This window comes from Zootoca vivipara, chromosome 9, assembly GCF_963506605.1.
Source record: "Zootoca vivipara chromosome 9, rZooViv1.1, whole genome shotgun sequence".
In the NCBI taxonomy this organism is placed as follows: Eukaryota; Metazoa; Chordata; class Lepidosauria; order Squamata; family Lacertidae; genus Zootoca; species Zootoca vivipara.
The window spans coordinates 18,241,960-18,257,098 of NC_083284.1; positions in this window are offsets into that span (position 1 = coordinate 18,241,960).

A 15,139-nucleotide genomic window follows, 5' to 3' on the forward strand; every position below is an offset into this window, starting at 1 on the left:
GGAATGTTTTTACTCTGCTAAAGTTTGGCGCTTGCTAGCACAAGCGGGGATAGGATATATTAAACAATATCTCCTCATCCACATTCTTGAACATTCCCACATAGGGTTATTGCGGCCCAGAGTTGCGTATTTTGTGTATTTTTGAAGGATTGATTTGGATTGTGATTTTGAACTCTGTAGGATTTTTCCAGTTAGGATTTCCTGGTTGAGCACATGGTCTCTTTGTTCTGCAGTGTGCTTGGGGGATTAACTACCCCTCCCCTCCCTCAGAGTTTACAGCACTGAGAAAGCTCAGAGGTAGTGAAGATATTTTTGAGATTTTGAATTTGATTTTTGAAAGATTTTTGAATTTTGGAAATTTTTGAAGTTTTAAGATGGCAAGCTCCAGTTTTGATAGTGAGGCAAGACCAAGTTTTATGCTGCTGGATGACAATAATTTTGTGCAGTGGAAGCAGCGCGTTTTAGTTTATCTTGCTGCTAGGCGTGTTCTGCAGGCCATTAAGGAAGAAAAGCCTACAGGAACCGATGCAGAAGCTTTAGCTAAGATAGAAGCTTGGAGTATTAAAAATGATGAAGCCAAGCACATAATTTTGAGCAGTTTGAGGAATGAGCATCTATCAATGATAAATTTTGAAGATGATGCATCTAAGATCCTAGAGGACATTGAACGCATTTATGCACAATCTACAGAGAGTTCCTATAGATACTTGTTGGATAAGTTACTCAAGTTGAAGATGAATTCTAGAGAAGAGTTTACAGAGCATTTTAAGAATTTTTCTGAGATTGTTCAAAGAATTGCCCTTACTCCCAGAGCCTTTGATGATGTGACTAAAGTAACGTTTATGCTTGCATCATTGGGACCTACGTTTGCTCCATTTAAAAGTATAATGGATCACACAAAGGATTTAACTTTTAATGAGCTTATCAACCATTTAAGAGAGGAATGCAGAGATAGCCTTGATTCTCAAGAAAGGAATCCAAGGAGGAAGGATAGCAGCTATGCATCCAAGCATTTTGGAAAGTCCAGACAGACATCTAGAGAAATAATTTGTTTTAAATGCAATGGGAAAAACCACATAGCAAGGAACTGCAAGAGTCAAAATGGGGATAAAGTTGAATCCCACCCCTCAAAACCACAAGGTGTTAAGAAGGGGAGTCATGAGCAAACCATGTTGATGCAGGAGAGGAGTTTAGCTGTCCAGGATTGTGAAAATAAGCGCAATAAGTGGATTCTTGACAGTGGAGCGAGTTCTCATTTCTGTTATGAAAAGGAGTATTTTAATGAGATTAATGGGGATGAAACCTCTGAAATTGAGATTGCTGATGGCAACATTGTAAAGGCAATTGGTTCAGGAACTGTGAATTTGAAATTCAACGTAGATCATGAAACAATTAATACTAAGATAACTGAAGTTAAGTTTGCACCAAAGCTTAATTGCAACTTACTCAGCGTGTCCAGTTTGGACAGGAAAGGTTTTAAAATTACATTTGAAAAAGGACAATGTATTGTGACTAAGCATGATGAAGTTTATGTTCAAGGCACACTAAAGGATGGTGTATATGAGCTTAATGTTTCAGAGAACCAGCAGAACCAGTCTGCAAAGGTGGCGCAACCAAGTCAAAAGGACGAAGGAAGTCTGGATCTCTGGCACAAGAGACTTGGACACAGAGACACCAACGTTATTCTGGAACTACAGAAAGGTGATCTTGTGAGAGGTCTGCAGGTAAAGCAAAGCAACACAAATACACCAACATCAAAATGTATAACTTGTGTTAGTGAGAAAGCAACTAAACCTTCTTTCCCACGTTGTGCAGAGAAGAGAAGCACTAAAGTATTGGACATTGTCCATACAGATCTATGTGGACCAATGAATGTGTCTTCTCTAGGAGGTAATAAATATATTTTGATATTTTTGGACGATTTCTCGAGATTCTGCGTAGCCTACTTTATCAAGGAGAAGAGTGAGACAGTGGAATTGTTCAGGGACTATCTTAACATGGTCAAGAACAAGTTCCAGCGAGCCCCTTCCATTTTAATGTCCGATAATGGTGGGGAATTTTGTTCACATGAGATGCAGGCCGTCATGGCTAGAGAAGGCATATCACACGTGACCACAGTTGCCTACACACCCCAACAAAACTCAATTGCAGAGAGGAAATTTAGATCCATTTTGGAAATGACAAGGTGCATGCTAAAGGAAGCTAACTTGTCACACAGGCTGTGGGGTGAAGCGGCTCGTTGCTCAGTCTATCTTCAGAACAGACTGCCCACAAAAGGCGCAGAGCGCACACCATTTGAACTTTGGCATGGAAAAGCCCCAAATTTGTCACATATACGTGTATTTGGAAGTTTGTGCTACTATCATGTGCCCAAAGAGCACAGACACAAACTTGATTCCAGAGCGAAGGCAGGGATCCTAGTTGGGTACGCTTCTGGAGGAAAAGGATATAGAGTCTTGGATCCGCAAACTGGCAAGACAAGTTCGCAGCATGTAATTTACTTCGATGAGCAAGGCAAAGTTGATACAAAGGACACTGCCATTGATTGTTCCAAGGAGCCACAGGATGAGGAATTTGTGATTTTTCCTTTTGAACCAATACAAAGTACTAATCCAACTTCTAGTGTCGTAGCACCCCCTATAGGTGACACCCGAGAAGACGTGGAGGTCCAGGCCCCTGGCAGCACCAGAGACGAAGATGATGACGAGCAGCTGTATGGGGATATGCCACTGCTGGAGGAGGATGAGGAAGCTGATGCGGTCGAAAGACCAGAGGTCAGACGCTCATCCAGAACCAACAGAGGTGTTCCACCATTACGGCTGTCCTACCTTACAAGGTCGGCGTCTCCACAGGAACCTTCCAAATGGGAAGAGATAGAGAGGATGCCACCAGATGAAGCCAGTCTCTGGAGGAAAGCTGCTCAGGAGGAGATAGATGCACTTCATCGGAACAGGACCTGGACACTCACAGAACTACCTCCTGGTAAGGAAGCAATTGGAAGTAAATGGGTGTTCAAGGTTAAAAAGGGTTCAGAAGGGGAGGTGCAACGCTACAAAGCTAGGCTTGTGGCACAAGGTTTTTCCCAGAAGTATGGAGAGGATTACGATCAAGTGTTTGCACCGACAGTTCGATACAGCAGTGTCAGACTACTTTTAAGTATTGCAGCATCTAAGCAAATGTCAGTTTACCATATTGACATTGCGACAGCTTTTCTTCACGGCGAAATTTCTGAGCAGATTTATATGAAGCAGCCCAAAGGTTTCATTAAACCAAATGAGGCACATCTAGTGTGCAAGCTGCAGAAAGGACTTTATGGTTTGAAGCAAGCAGCGAGGGCTTGGAACCAGAAACTCCATGAGATGCTGGTGCAGCTTGGGTACAAGCAAGGGACTGCTGATAAGTGCTTGTACACCAAACAAAGGAATGGACAGTTTTCGTACATTTTAGCCTTTGTTGACGACCTTTTAATTTCTACGTCAAATGAGAAAGACTATAAAGACATAGTCAAACACCTCAACAGGGAAGTAGAGGTCAAGGAACTTGGAAAAGTGAAATACTACTTGGGAATTCAAGTTGAGAGAGAAGAGGATGGATCGTTCTTACTCAGCCAAAGGCAAAAGATAACTGAACTGATTGAAAGCATGCAGATGCAGGACGCACACCCAGTTGCGACACCGATGGCCACAGACTTCTTGAAGAATCAACAAGGTTCGAAGTTGCTGCCAAACAACACGCAATACAGGTCAGCGGTCGGCAAACTTTTGTATTTGGTTACCACATGCAGACCTGACCTGGCAAGTGCAGTGGGGATCCTAAGTAGGAAAGTAAGTTGTCCCACTGAGCATGATTGGGCTGGAGTTAAGAGGGTTGTTCGTTATCTAAAGGGAACCATGGACTGTAAATTAAAACTGCCAGCTGTCAGAGACCCTAAACTGCTTGGGTACACTGATGCGGATTGGGCTGGGGACAATAAGGATTATAAATCCACAAGTGGCTATGTTTTTATGTATGGGGACGGAGCTATTGCATGGGGCAGCTATAAACAGAAATGTGTAGCTTTATCGTCCACAGAATCTGAGTACATTGCGGCTTCGGAAGCTTGCAGAGAGATCCCCTGGCTGGATCAGCTCCTGAAGGACTTTGGCGTGCCAAGAACGGGACCTGTCAGCTTGATGGAGGACAATCAGAGCAGTATGAAGCTGACACAAAGTGAAAAGTTCCTTGCACGCACCAAACACATTGGGGTCAGGTACCACTACATACGCCAGGTGATCGAGGATGGACTTGTTGAAATGTGTTACTGCAACACTGACCAGATGACTGCAGATGTCCTAACAAAGCCCCTGCCAAGAGAGAAGTTCCAGGATCTTCGTGGCAAGCTGGGACTCTTGGGTGGTTGATTAAAGTTATTTATGTATGTTTTTGTGTATGTTGTGAATTGCCTGAGAAGGGGTTTTTGTGGGATGCAAAGGGTTAAGTGCAGTCAAGTCACAACAATCCCTAGATAGTCCACTTGGAGGACTGAGGAGGAGGATATGACTAAGCGTAGTTTCCTCTTCCTTCACATGCAAATGAGTTGAGGAAGTGGCAGATAAATCCCGAAGGAAACAGCCATTTTCCCTCTCTTGGACCAGACCTCTTGGACTACACACATCTTAGTGAGTCTCTCCCTCAAGGCCTCCAGCCTAGAGAGAGAGAGAGATGAGATGGAGTCTCACTTCTTATAAGTGAACTTCACAATGTATATATTACCTTTTAACTAAGCAAGTCTACCTCTTGAGTGTGCTGTACCTCAGGATGCTTGTAAGTAAACATCTTTTATACTTTTAAGAGCATTGTGTTGTGTCTTTTCTTTTAAGAGGGAAAAAGGGGAAATACCAGGAAAATACACTTTATTTTAGTGGCTTAAATCAAGCCTGCGCAAACGTTTTTCTGCTGTGTATTTTGAAAAAGGGGAATGTTTTTACTCTGCTAAAGTTTGGCGCTTGCTAGCACAAGCGGGGATAGGATATATTAAACAATATCTCCTCATCCACATTCTTGAACATTCCCACACAGGGATGGTGTCATTTGTTCCTTGTTCCAGGGGGAATGGATTCCACAGGCTGGCACCACCACTAAAAACGCCCTCTCTCCATCTAGCCACCAGTAATGGATCAATTCCTGTATAGCAAAAATGAAAATACATCCCCAAAGCACCTGTATGATAGGAAATACTCAGAATACCAGGATGAATGAATTCCCTACAGATCTACACAGCCAAACTCCAGGAGCTTCAATATGGAGCCTTCTGCTTACTATGAAAAATGCCAAGCTAGTCAATAAAATTTTGTCAGTCATTCAAATTTATTTTCTAAAAACCACCAGTCATCACAAAAGCTAAGCAACCAACAAAACCAATTTGGGTCAGAGTGATGCACATCGATTTATTTCCTTCCTGACTTTAGCAGAACTGAAATGAACAGTTGCAAAATTATGGAACACAATATATTTTCAGTAGTTGATGTAAATACTTGTCTTCCAGCTTCAATACATTGAATTTGGAATTGAAATTGAAATGCAGGTTGTGGGAATAATTTCAAAGCTCAACAGACCAGTTCTATCAACCTCTCTGCTCAGAAGTAAAAACCAAAAAGAATATTGTGGCACAATGAAGATTAACAAATTTATGATGGCATAAGCTTCATGGACTAGAGTTTGTTGGATGCATAAACTTTAGAGCCCCTCAGCAGTGCAACTCACATTAAAAAACGGCCAAAATTAGAGTGAGTGAGAGAAAATTTCTCAGTCAACATGAAGTGCAATGCATAAAAAATCTCTCCTGAATGTAGGTGTCAAAGCACTTGCTCAGTCAAGTATATCTAAATGCTTGTTTACTTCCCTTTTAGTGTTTCTTTTTAAACTGTTTCCAGTGAGGAATCTGCAGAGACGTTGTTCATATCCTTTTCCCCCAAATGTACTTCCCATGCATTTCAAAGATTTCCTATAGTAATTTTGTAGTTATACTGACTGCAGAGAGAGATCTGCTTTTTAAAGGATTCATATAAAAATGGCCATAATTCATATTACTGGGATGTAAAATTTGCGGAAATTACCAGCAGGTGTTTGGGTCACATTTGCACCCTGCTTATTTTTTAAGGGTGTGATATACATAGGAGTACAGTGTTCTTCAGATGTTGTTGGACTACAATTCCCATAATTCCTGAGCAGTGGCTGCATGAGCACAGCAAAAACTGTCAAGTTACAATCAGGGCTTACCCAAGTCTTCCTGAGGTGAAGGAGAAGATGGCGTTTCCACACATAGGAACACACACTTCCATGTACCAGGCTTTGGAAATGGGGCAGTTCATGTCTCCTAAGTTATGTACATAAGACATTCAGAACATTGTAAAGAGGTTTCCAGGAAAGGATCAGGCTACTTGCTTACCAATCCCTTTGAAGGATATGCAATCATTCTCCCCCAGTCTAAGTGGTATTTGCTTAATTTATTTGAAGATAACTAGGTTAATATCCTAAATTCCTAAAACTGGAAATGATTTGTATTGTGATGTTTGAGAGCAATGCACTTAGTAACGAAATAAATGATTTCTTGCAGCTTAAGCACTGGGTTAATGTGATCCACCACTGCCCGCTATTTCATTTTGCAGCAGATGGATTTCGAGAATGAAAAGGAGAATCCTATAATGTCTCATTCTATATGGCAAAGCAGGCCGAGTGTGCTTCTGAAATGCTTCCGAAATCCTTAAAGCAATTTCTAACATTTGTATGGTGCCCATAGCATTTTGTTTTATCTCCACAACAGTATGCTTAAAAAGGAGGTCCCACTGTGAGACAGTGATTTGCCCATGGCCACCCAGTAAGCTCTGTAGCTAAAGGCTGCCTCACACTTCACTGGTATTGTAAATAGGTTTCTCCTGACTTTTGCCTCAAGGCAGGCTCCCAGTTCTATGCCTTCCCATGGAAGCTGACACCAGAGGGAGTAAAGATTGGTTCTGAATCTTAATGGGAACTGATGCTGAAATCCAGAGTTCTAACTACACAGATGAAATGCTCCTACCCAGAAGCTGCTGTACAAAACAAACAAACAAAAACCCGGTCTCCAAATTTATTTTCCTCCTCCAGCTGCTTTCAGTACAGTGGAACCTCAGTTGTCAGACGTAATCTGTTCCAGAAGACCGTTTGACTTCCGAAACGTTCGACAACCGAGGCACAAAGGGCTGTCGGTAATTTCAATGGTGAAAATTGAGAAACACGCCTTGGAAGCCATTCAACTTCTGAGGCATGTTCAAAAACGGAAGGTTTTCAGCATTCGGGTTCCGAAACATTCGGCTTTCGAGGCACTCAAAAACCGAGGTTCCACTGTAGTTGAATGCACTGTGCTGTGGTAGGCTGCAGTCATGGGTTGTAAGTGTTTGCCCAGGCTTTGCGTTTCCTTTGGAAATGAGGCAAAACGGAGACACTGGTGTCTTTATGATATATGTTTTATTTACATATATAACCTGAGCCTAATGTGGAGAGATTCAGAGCACTGACTCCACAAAAGGGTCTTGCTTCTCCCATAGGCACAGTCCTGGATTCAAATAGGAATCAGCCATGCTCTGTCTCCTTTCTGCATCGTAAAAAAACAGCCCATTTGGTAGTGAAAAATTTCCCATTTTGTTTTTGTAGAGGCAAGTGGTTTTTTAGAGGCAACCAAAATGGTCAAAGGCCTGGAAACGACGCCTTATGAGGAACGGTTTAGGGAGCTGGGTATGTTTAGCCTGGAGAAGAGAAGGTAAAGGGGTGATATGATAGCCATGTTCAAATATATGAAAAGGTGTCATATAGAGGAGGGAGAAAGATTGTTTTCTGCTGCTCCAGAGAAGCGGACATGGAGCAATGGATTCAAACTTCAAGAAAGAAGATTCCACCTAAACATTAGGAAGAACTTCCTGACAGTAAGAGCTGTTCGGCAGTGGAATTTGCTACCAAGGAGTGTGGTGGAGTCTCCTTCTTTGGAGGTCTTTAAGCAGAGGCTTGACAGGCATATGTCAAGAATGCTTTGATGGTGTTTCCTGCTTGGCAGGGGGTTGGACTGGATGGCCCTTGTGGTCTCTTCCAACTCTATGGTTCTATGATTCTATGACTCATGTCCTCCCCATTTTAAATTACATCTCCTTATGCCATTAAGATGCAATGTGATGTCTGTGCGTTCTTTTTTGTCAAGACAGAAGAATGAATCAGCTTTATCCTGACCATACTATCATGGATGTGTCAGTAAACGTTAGGGATAGTGAACCACTGGTGTGTGCTGATGATTCTCCACGGCCTTTGCTGTTCCCAATCTCTTTGAAAGTGGACAGGAGGGGAACATTAAAGAAGATGAGAACATTAATTAAATGGCATACTTTCTTGATGAATTCTGAGGCTCTCCTCTTTATTTGAAAGCACCGACTAAATCCAGAGGAAGTCAGATGGATTAAAATTAAATCCCAAGATTTAGTTGGGCAGATGTTTGTTTTGGAAGGTTTGCAGGCTATTATTGGATCAGCAAATCGTGGTACAGTTCTGTACAGGCTCCTTTCTCAATAGACCTACAAATATTGCCGAATCACTACCCTGACCCCACCTCACCTCATCTCCACTTCCCCCTCCCCCTCCCCCTTCAATATCAGTGGTTAACGGACAAGCCATATTATTCTTAATGCTCATTCCAGTGCAATGTTTCTGAAAAAAAGGCTGAGGACAGTTCATTCATCTGCGAGAGGTTTAACATAAAGCCTGCATTAAATCACAGCATTTGCATGGAGGGCAGAGAACTTGGAAAGTGTTTCTGCTCCTGTAGCTGAATTTTAGCAATAATTTCTCCTTTGAGATATACATGGAATTTGGTGCTGTGAATAAGATGTTTTTGGCCATCTGTCACCACTAACTATGTAGGGAACAGGATGAAAACATTGGGCTTGCTAGGTGTGCAGCGGCAGAGCAAATAGCTACATATTGAAGACATGTACAGAGCCATAAACGCACAAGGTGCATGAAGCATAGAGGCATCTGATGCATAGAGGCAGTCAAACTGGACTTTACCTACCCTGAGATTGAGTTTTGGGATGGCGAGAGGAAAACCAGGCATGCTGCAGGCAGCTGGCTGTCCCAAGATGGACCAATGCCAGTGTGGGGTTCTTCCCTTTGGTGTCTTCCCTTTGGTGTCTTCCCTTTGGTGTCTCCCATTCTGTTGGAAAAACTGGGTGCTCCTGTAGCCCCCTCTGTCCAAGCATCCTCCGGTATGCACAGCTCTGGAAAAGGCATTTCCCTTCTCCAGTGCGCTCAGTGACATATAGCAGATGGTATATGCACACTAATCTTCTAGCATCACACAGCAACAAGCATGAGACATCGTAGAGCTAATCTACGTATTTATTTACACACTATGTACAGACAAAGAATTATGGCGTCCTCTCTCTTCAGCTCCGAGAGAGAACAGCCACAAGTAAAAGTGAAAGTACATTACAAAGTACATACCACGGAAGAGATAAGTCTGTCTTCCGTTTCCCACACTCTTCTCAGACAGGCATGTCATTTACACCAGTCACAAATGCAGCATCGGAGGAGTGAAATTGCTAACAGATATCACCCCAATGGAAGTGGCAAATAGATGCAGGATGGACCCCAAGAGGCAGGGAAGTGGGGAATCACCCAACATGAAAGACTGGAAGAGGAAAGGAACACTTCCAAGTCAGAGCTGGGATAGTCTGTCATTTTCTGTGGGGGCAGAAGAGATTCACAGCTACTTTTGTATAGAGAGAAAATTGTTATTGTTCTTTAGATACGCTGATTATGATTTCCCCTCCCTGATTTTTAGGTTGTTGGTGTTAAATATGGATTATATTTTATACCTGTACTTGAGATTAATAGGTAATAATTTACGTTACAAAACTCTGCATTTTACTGTGTCTTTCTTCTTTTAAATAACATCTCTCTAATTGTTTCAGTTTTTTGTACTGTATAGATATAATGTTATGTATGGACACTGAAGTGATCTCTGTGACAGAAAAGTTTGTTTTGCTGGACAGGCTGGGTCAACAAGTGTTTTCTTTTTCTTTTTCCCTGCCAGCCAAATGGTTAACAAACGGCAGCTTATGATTGGCTGGGGTTCCAGGAGAGGGGGTTGAAAAGGAGAGGATCTGGAGAGACAGTTTTTAGGTTGGGATAGAGGTTGGGTAGGGTCCAAAGGGAAGCAGAGCAATATGTTTGGCATTAGTTTGACTGCAGCTTGCTTTCTTAATGGCCCGTCACCTTTCCTTTGTTTTATTAATGGTTGGCTACGTCATCAGGAAACTAGCCTGGCTTATATTTTAACACTTGCTGGGTCCATGAGTTAGAAAGGTCTGGCACCCACAAACCCCTAACGCCATGTATTCCGCTTTGTTTGTCCGAAATCATCTGCTAATCAGTTTCATTGGAAACTCTCTGGAATTATTTGGAAAGAGAGAGAAATCTATGTTTGTCCACTTTAGTTGTCGTATCTAAAATGAAAATTGCAAACTTTTGAATATGTGAGCCAGGCCCGAACAGAGGTAAGGGAAGAAAAGGCAGGTGATAAGGTATACCTGCAGCCTACGGACTGGTGGGGTGGGAAGAGTGGAATACAAAAGGAGATTGTCAAGGACTTAAGGTCAAAAGGCTCCCTGGTTGCTGACTGTCTGCTGGTCTGTTCTTTAATTTTCTTAACAAACTCTAAATTCCCTGGTTGCTCTCTAATGGATGCCTTTTAGGTTATGTTATGAATTGACACTAAGAGTTTCCCCCTGGCACATGGCCCTTAAAAATGCATTGTCTAGATATGGTTTCTCACTTTAAAAATTAATAGCAGAATTATCTGACCTCTGGAAATGTCAAGATGAGAGTGACATATAATTTTGCAGGAAAAGAACATGCAACAATAAATAATCTCTGCAATGCATAAAGCCCAACACACTTTGATTAATCCCTGTTTCTGTGAACCATCCGGTGTCAAAGGCTATATAAGCTTTCAAACCAGGGAAGCACTCATTTTCTTAAAGAGACAAATGTGTCAATTCCCTCAGGCATTCTGCAAAGTTTGGTGATTTCACGCATCCTCTTTTTAAGCTGTAGTGTTCTTAATTTTTCACCTTCCATTTAAAAGCAAGTAGGATATAATTGAAGTGCAGCATCTCATTTGTCCATATGGACTAGTCTCCAATAAATAAATCAACAAGTTGGAAGGGAAGTTGGAGGTGATCCAGTCTAACTCCTTGCTCAGTACAGGATCTGTGATGCAGCAGGACACAACCACAGCATCCCTGACAGATGGCTGTATAGTACTTACCCCACATCTCATCAGAAGGCAGTAATCTCCAGAGCCCAGAAGCACTTACTGCAATGATATCTCTCCTAGTGTTCAGCTGAAATAGACTTCCCAGCAATGTCCTCCCTTGGGTTCTGTGTTCTGGAGCAGCAGAGAAGTCTTTAAGAAGGTACAGGCAGGATTGGGTATTGTGGCTATGTGTGACTCCTGAGACAAAGATGTACAACTGGGGAGTTTGTGGTAAATTCAAGAGTTTCAACCTCATTTTTTTCCCTTGTTGTTAGCTCTCATGGCAGCAAAGATATGGGGGAAATCAGGAGTTAAGCAATCAAGCAAGTAGTAAGCTATGGAGCTTTATTATTATTTTAAACTTTATTGTTATTTTTAAGGCACATGGTATAAACTGCATGATGTTTTAAGTTGCAATTCTTCTCCTCTACTTTTTAGGAATAATGTCAAAATAAGGATATTCTTGGGGGGGGGACTTGGGGTGCTTTCAGGATGCCATTTTTTTGGGCGGGGAGAAAAATCACATGCTGGCAAATTCGGGTTGATTTATTAGAATTGATCAAAAGCTCTCGTGCAACAACCCACCCACCCCCATGTTTGGACTTTCAATGGCAAGTGTGAGAAAATACTTCTTTTGATGCACCATCAAACCATACCACAAACAGATAGCTAATCACACTATAAATTTGTTGTTTAGTCGTTTAGTCGTGTCCGACTCTTCGTGACCCCATGGACCATAGCACGCCAGGCACTCCTGTCTTGCACTGCCTCCCGCAGTTTGGTCAAACTCATGTTCGTAGCTTCGAGAACACTGTCCAGCCATCTTGTCCTCTGTCGTCCCCTTCTCCTAGTGCCCTCAATCTTTCCCAACATCAGGGACTTTTCCAAGGATTCTTCTCTTCTCATGAGGTGGCCAAAGTATTGGAGCCTCAGCTTCACGATCTGTCCTTCCAGTGAGCACTCAGGGCTGATTTCCTTAAGAATGGATAGGTTTGATCTTCTTGCAGTCCATGGGACTCTCAAGAGTCTCCTCCAGCACCATAATTCAAAAGCATCAATTCTTCGGCGATCAGCCTTCTTGATGGTCCAGCTCTCACTTCCATACATCACTACTGGGAAAACCATAGCTTGAACTATACGGACCTTTGTCGGCAAGGTGATGTCTCTGCTTTTTAAGATGCTGTCTAGGTTTGTCATTGCTTTTCTCCCAAGAAGCAGGCGTCTTTTAATTTCGTGACTGCTGTCACCATCTGCAGTGATCAAGGAGCCCAAGAAGGTAAAATCTCTCACTGCCTCCATTTCTTCCCCTTCTATTTGCCAGGAGGTGATGGGACCAGTGGCCATGATCTTGGTTTTTTTGATGTTAAGCTTCAGACCATATTTTGCGCTCTCCTCTTTCACCCTCATTAAAAGGTTCTTTAATTCCTCCTCGCTTTCTGCCATCAAGGTTGTGTCATCTGCATATCTGAGGTTGTAGATATTTCTTCCGGCAATCTTAATTCCGGCTTGGGATTCATCTAGTCCAGCCTTTCGCATGATGAATTCTGCATATAAGTTAAATAAGCAGGGAGACAATATACAACCTTGTCGTACTCCTTTCCCAATTTTGAACCACTCAGTTGTTCCATATCCAGTTCTAACTGTAGCTTCTTGTCCCACATAGAGATTTCTCAGGAGACAGATGAGGTGATCAGGCACTCCCATTTCTTTAAGAACTTGCCATAGTTTGCTGTGGTCGACACAGTCAAAGGCTTTTGCATAGTCAATGAAGCAGAAGTAGACGTTTTTCTGGAACTCTCTAGCTTTCTCCATAATCCAGCGCATGTTTGCTATTTGGTCTCTGGTTCCTCTGCCCTTTTGAAATCCAGCTTGCACTTCTGGGAGTTCTCGGTCCACATACTGCCTAAGCCTGCCTTGTAGAATTTTAAGCATAACCTTGCTAGCGTGTGAAATAAGCGCAATTGTGCGGTAGTTGGAGCATTCTTTGGCACTGCCCTTCTTTGGAATTGGGATGTAGACTGATCTTCTCCAATCCTCTGGCCATTGCTGAGTTTTCCAAACTTGCTGGCATATTGGGTGTAACACCTTAACAGCATCATCTTTTAAAATTTTAAATAGTTCAGCTGGAATATCATCACTTCCACTGGCCTTGTTATTAGCAGTGCTTTCTAAGGCCCATTTGACTTCACTCTCCAAGATGTCTGGCTCAAGGTCAGCAACCACACTACCTGGGGTGTACGAGACCTCCATATCTTTCTGGTATAATTCCTCTGTGTATTCTTGCCACCTCTTCTTGATGTCTTCTGCTTCTGTTAGGTCCTTACCACTTTTGTCCTTGATTATGGTAATCTTTGTACGAAATGTTCCTTTCATATCTCCAATTTTCTTGAACAGATCTCTGGTTTTCCCCATTCTATTGTTTTCCTCTATTTCTTTGCATTGCTCATTTAAGAAGACCCTCTTGTCTCTCCTTGCTGTTTTTTGGAAATCTGCATTCAGTTTCCTTTATCTTTCCCTATCTCCCTTGCATTTTGCTTGCCTCCTCTCCTCCGCTATTTGTAAGGCCTCGTTGGACAGCCATTTTGCTTTCTTGCATTTCCTTTTCCTTGGGATGGTTTTCGTTGCTGCCTCCTGTATAATGTTACGAGCCTCCATCCATAGTTCTTCAGGCACTCTGTCCACCAAATCTAAATCCTTAAACCTGTTCCTCACTTCCACTGTGTATTCATAAGGGATTTGATTCAGATTGTATCTTACTGGTCCAGTGGTTTTTCCTACTTTCTTCAGTTTAAGCTGGAATTTTGCTATAAGAAGCTGATGATCTGAGTTACAGTCAGCTCCAGGTCTTGTTTTTGCTGATTGTATAGAGCTTCTCCATCTTTGGCTGCAGAGAATATAATCAATCTGATTTTGATGCTGCCCATTTGGTGATATCCATGTGTAGAGTCGTCTCTTGTGTTGTTGGAAGAGAGTGTTTGTGATGACCAGCTTGTTCTCTTGACAGAACTCTATTAGCCTTTGCCCTGCTTCATTTTGAACTCCAAGGCCAAACTTGCCAGTTGTTCCTTTTATCTCTTGATTCCCTACTTTAGCATTCCAATCCCCTGTAATGAGAAGAACATCCTTCTTTGGTGTCATTTCTAGAAGGTGTTGTAGGTCTTCATAGAATTGGTCAATTTCACTTTCTTCAGCTCCGGTAGTTGGTGCATAAACTTGGATTACTGTGATGTTAAACGGTCTGCCTTGGATTCGTATCGAGATCATTCTGTCATTTTTGAGATTGCATCCCATTACAGCTTTTGCCACTCTTTTGTTGACTATGAGGGCCACTCCATTTCTACTTCAGGATTCTTGCCCACAGTAGTGGATATGATAGTCACCCGAACTGAATTCGCCCATTCCCTTCCATTTTAGTTCACTGATGCCCAGGATGTCTATATTTATTCTTGTCATCTCATTTTTGACCACATCCAGCTTACCTCCATTCATGGTTCTTACATTCCAGGTTCCTATGCAATATTTTTCTTTACAGCATCGGACTTTCCTTTCGCTTCCAGGCATATCCGCAACTGAGCGTCCTTTCGGCTTTGGCCCAGCCGCTTCATCAGCTCTGAATCTACTTGTACTTGTCCTCCGCTCTTCCTCAGTAGCATGTTGGACGCCTTCCGACCTGAGGGGCTCATCTTCCAGCGTCATAACTTTTATATGCCTGTTGTCTTTGTCCATGGAGTTTTCTTGGCAGGGATACTGGAGTGGCTTGCCAGTTCCTTCTCCAGGTGGATCACGTTTAGTCAAAACTCTCCACTATGACCTGTCCATCTT